The sequence below is a fragment of the Oncorhynchus keta genome, unplaced genomic scaffold (genome assembly GCF_023373465.1).
Source record: "Oncorhynchus keta strain PuntledgeMale-10-30-2019 unplaced genomic scaffold, Oket_V2 Un_contig_4466_pilon_pilon, whole genome shotgun sequence".
In the NCBI taxonomy this organism is placed as follows: domain Eukaryota; kingdom Metazoa; phylum Chordata; class Actinopteri; order Salmoniformes; family Salmonidae; genus Oncorhynchus; species Oncorhynchus keta.
Window position 1 is genome coordinate 579 of NW_026287785.1, and position 5,154 is coordinate 5,732.

A 5,154-nucleotide genomic window follows, 5' to 3' on the forward strand; every position below is an offset into this window, starting at 1 on the left:
TATAAAGGACACCAGCAGTCTGGTCTCAGAACAGCTCTCCTCCTAAAGGACACCAGCAGTATGGTCTCAGAACAGCTCCCCTCCTAAAGGACACCAGCAGTATGGTCTCAGAACAGCTCCCCTCCTAAAGGACACCAGCAGTCTGGTCTCAGAACAGCTCCCCTCCTAAAGGACACCAGCAGTCTGGTCTCAGAACAGCTCCCCTCCTAAAGGACACCAGCAGTATGGTCTCAGAACAGCTCCCTCCTAAAGGACACCAGCAGTATGGTCTCAGAACAGCTCCCCTCCTAAAGGACACCAGCAGTATGGTCTCAGAACAGCTCCCCTCCTAAAGGACACCAGCAGTATGGTCTCAGAACAGCTCCCCTCCTAAAGGACACCAGCAGTATGGTCTCAGACCAGCTCCCCTCCTAAAGGACACCAGCAGTATGGTCTCAGAACAGCTCCCCTCCTAAAGGACACCAGCAGTATGGTCTCAGAACAGCTCCCCTCCTAAAGGACACCAGCAGTATGGTCTCAGAACAGCTCCCCTCCTAAAGGACACCAGCAGTATGGTCTCAGAACAGCTCCCCTCCTAAAGGACACCAGCAGTATGGTCTCAGAACAGCTCCCCTCCTTTAAAGGACACCAGCAGTATGGTCTCAGAACAGCTCCCCTCCTAAAGGACACCAGCAGTATGGTCTCAGAACAGCTCCCCTCCTAAAGGACACCAGCAGTATGGTCTCAGAACAGCTCCCCTCCTAAAGGACACCAGCAGTATGGTCTCAGAACAGCTCCCCTCCTAAAGGACACCAGCAGTATGGTCTCAGAACAGCTCTCCTCCTAAAGGACACCAGCAGTATGGTCTCAGAACAGCTCCCCTCCTAAAGGACACCAGCAGTATGGTCTCAGAACAGCTCCCCTCCTAAAGGACACCAGCAGTATGGTCTCAGAACAGCTCCCCTCCTAAAGGACACCAGCAGTATGGTCTCAGAACAGCTCCCCTCCTAAAGGACACCAGCAGTATGGTCTCAGAACAGCTCCCCTCCTAAAGGACACCAGCAGTATGGTCTCAGAACAGCTCCCCTCCTAAAGGACACCAGCAGTATGGTCTCAGAACAGCTCCCCTCCTAAAGGACACCAGCAGTATGGTCTCAGAACAGCTCCCCTCCTAAAGGACACCAGCAGTATGGTCTCAGAACAGCTCCCCTCCTAAAGGACACCAGCAGTATGGTCTCAGAACAGCTCCCCTCCTAAAGGACACCAGCAGTATGGTCTCAGAACAGCTCCCTCCTAAAGGACACCAGCAGTATGGTCTCAGAACAGCTCCCCTCCTAAAGGACACCAGCAGTATGGTCTCAGAACAGCTCCCCTCCTAAAGGACACCAGCAGTATGGTCTCAGAACAGCTCCCCTCCTAAAGGACACCAGCAGTATGGTCTCAGAACAGCTCCCCTCCTAAAGGACACCAGCAGTATGGTCTCAGAACAGCTCCCCTCCTAAAGGACACCAGCAGTATGGTCTCAGAACAGCTCCCCTCCTAAAGGACACCAGCAGTATGGTCTCAGAACAGCTCCCCTCCTAAAGGACACCAGCAGTATGGTCTCAGAACAGCTCCCCTCCTAAAGGACACCAGCAGTATGGTCTCAGAACAGCTCCCCTCCTAAAGGACACCAGCAGTATGGTCTCAGAACAGCTCCCCTCCTAAAGGACACCAGCAGTATGGTCTCAGAACAGCTCCCCTCCTAAAGGACACCAGCAGTATGGTCTCAGAACAGCTCCCCTCCTAAAGGACACCAGCAGTATGGTCTCAGAACAGCTCCCCTCCTAAAGGACACCAGCAGTATGGTCTCAGAACAGCTCCCCTCCTAAAAGGACACCAGCAGTATGATCTCAGAACAGCTCCCCTCCTAAAGGACACCAGCAGTATGGTCTCAGAACAGCTCCCCTCCTAAAGGACACCAGCAGTATGGTCTCAGAACAGCTCCCCTCCTAAAGGACACCAGCAGTATGGTCTCAGAACAGCTCCCCTCCTAAAGGACACCAGCAGTATGGTCTCAGAACAGCTCCCCTCCTAAAGGACACCAGCAGTATGGTCTCAGAACAGCTCCCCTCCTAAAGGACACCAGCAGTATGGTCTCAGAACAGCTCCCCTCCTAAAGGACACCAGCAGTATGGTCTCAGAACAGCTCCCCTCCTAAAGGACACCAGCAGTATGGTCTCAGAACAGCTCCCCTCCTAAAGGACACCAGCAGTATGGTCTCAGAACAGCTCCCCTCCTAAAGGACACCAGCAGTATGGTCTCAGAACAGCTCCCCTCCTAAAGGACACCAGCAGTATGGTCTCAGAACAGCTCCCCTCTAAAGGACACCAGCAGTATGGTCTCAGAACAGCTCCCCTCCTAAAGGACACCAGCAGTATGGTCTCAGAACAGCTCCCCTCCTAAAGGACACCAGCAGTATGGTCTCAGAACAGCTCCCCTCCTAAAGGACACCAGCAGTATGGTCTCAGAACAGCTCCCCTCCTAAAGGACACCAGCAGTATGGTCTCAGAACAGCTCCCCTCCTAAAGGACACCAGCAGTATGGTCTCAGAACAGCTCCCCTCCTAAAGGACACCAGCAGTATGGTCTCAGAACAGCTCCCCTCCTAAAGGACACCAGCAGTATGGTCTCAGAACAGCTCCCCTCCTAAAGGACACCAGCAGTATGGTCTCAGAACAGCTCCCCTCCTAAAGGACACCAGCAGTATGGTCTCAGAACAGCTCCCCTCCTAAAGGACACCAGCAGTATGGTCTCAGAACAGCTCCCCTCCTAAAGGACACCAGCAGTATGGTCTCAGAACAGCTCCCCTCCTAAAGGACACCAGCAGTATGGTCTCAGAACAGCTCCCCTCCTAAAGGACACCAGCAGTATGGTCTCAGAACAGCTCCCCTCCTAAAGGACACCAGCAGTATGGTCTCAGAACAGCTCCCCTCCTAAAGGACACCAGCAGTATGGTCTCAGAACAGCTCCCCTCCTAAAGGACACCAGCAGTCTGGTCTGATTACTGGACCAATACAACACCTCATTACTGATGTCTGGACCAATACAACACCTCATTACTGGACCAATACAACACCTCATTACTGATGTCTGGACCAATACAACACCTCATTACTGATGACTGGACCAATACAACACCTCATTACTGATGTCTGGACCAATACAACACTCATTACTGATGTCACTGGACCATATTAAATACCTCATTACTGATGACTGGACCAATACAACACTCATTACTGATGACTGGACCAATACATACAACACTCATTACTGATGACTGGACCAATACAACACCTCATTCTGATGACTGGACCAATACAGCACGACCATAACACTCCTAATACAACACCTCATTACTAGCTGATTGACCAATACAACACCTCATTACTGATGACTGGACCAATACAACACCTCATTGATGACTGACCAATACAACACATTACTGATGCAATACAACACCTCATTACTGATGACTGGACCAATACAACACCTCATTACTGATGACTGGACCAATACAACACCTCATTACTGATGACTGGACCAATACAACACCTCATTACTGATGTCTGGACCAATACAACACCTCATTACTGATGACTGGACCAATACAACACCTCATTACTGATGTCTGGACCAATACAACACCTCATTACTGATGACTGGACCAATACAACACCTCATTACTGGACCAATACAACACCTCATTACTGATGACTGGACCAATACAACACCTCATTACTGATGTCTGGACCAATACAACACCTCATTACTGATGTCTGGACCAATACAACACCTCATTACTGATGTCTGGACCAATACAACACCTCATTACTGATGACTGGACCAATACAACACCTCATTACTGATGTCTGGACCAATACAACTACCTCATTACTGATGACTGGACCAATACAACACCTCATTACTGATGTCTGGACCAATACAACACCTCATTACTGATGTCTGGACCAATACAACACCTCATTACTGATGACTGGACCAATACAACACCTCATTACTGATGACTGGACCAATACAACACCTCATTACTGATGACTGGACCAATACAACACCTCATTACTGATGACTGGACCAATACAACACCTCATTACTGATGACTGGACCAATACAACACCTCATTACTGGACCAATACAACACCTCATTACTGATGTCTGGACCAATACAACACCTCATTACTGATGTCTGGACCAATACAACACCTCATTACTGATGTCTGGACCAATACAACACCTCATTACTGATGACTGGACCAATACAACACCTCATTACTGATGTCTGGACCAATACAACACCTCATTACTGATGACTGGACCAATACAACACCTCATTACTGATGACTGACCAATACAAACCTCATTACTGATGACTGGACCCAATACAACACCTCATTACTGGACCAATACAACACCTCATTACTGATGTCTGGACCAATACAACACTCATTACTGATGTCTGGACCAATACAACACCTCATTACTGATGACTGGACCAATACAACACCTCATTACTGATGACTGGACCAATACAACACTCATTACTGGACCAATACAACACCTCATTACTGATGACTGGACCAATACAACACTCATTACTGATGACTGGACCAATACAACACCTCATTACTGATGGCTGGACCAATACAACACCTCATTACTGATGTCTGGACCAATACAACACCTCATTACTGATGACTGGACCAATACAACACCTCATTACTGATGTCTGGACCAATACAACACCTCATTACTGATGACTGGACCAATACAACACCTCATTACTGATGTCTGGACCAATACAACACCTCATTACTGGACCAATACAACACCTCATTACTGATGACTGGACCAATACAACACCTCATTACTGATGTCTGACCAATACAACACCTCATTACTGATGACTGGACCAATACAACACCTCATTACTGATGACTGGACCAATACAACACTCATTACTGATGGCTGGACCAATACAACACCATTCTGATGACTGGACCAATACAACACCTCATTACTGATGACTGGACCAATACAACACCTCATTGCTGATGACTGGACCAATACAACACCTCATTACTGATGTCTGGACCAATACAACACCTCATTACTG

At 48.6% G+C, this 5,154-nt stretch overlaps 1 long non-coding RNA gene across 1 annotated transcript; it reads right to left on the bottom strand.

Moving 5' to 3' along the window:
- Positions 1 to 4,249: 4,249 nt before the first annotated feature.
- Positions 4,250 to 4,844, bottom strand: LOC127924700 (uncharacterized). The gene is made up of 3 exons (XR_008118615.1): positions 4,723 to 4,844; positions 4,661 to 4,691; positions 4,250 to 4,337 (listed from the first exon to the last, which is right to left on the bottom strand). It is a non-coding gene; the product is annotated as an uncharacterized LOC127924700 (long non-coding RNA).
- Between the last annotated feature and the right edge of the window lie 310 nt (positions 4,845 to 5,154).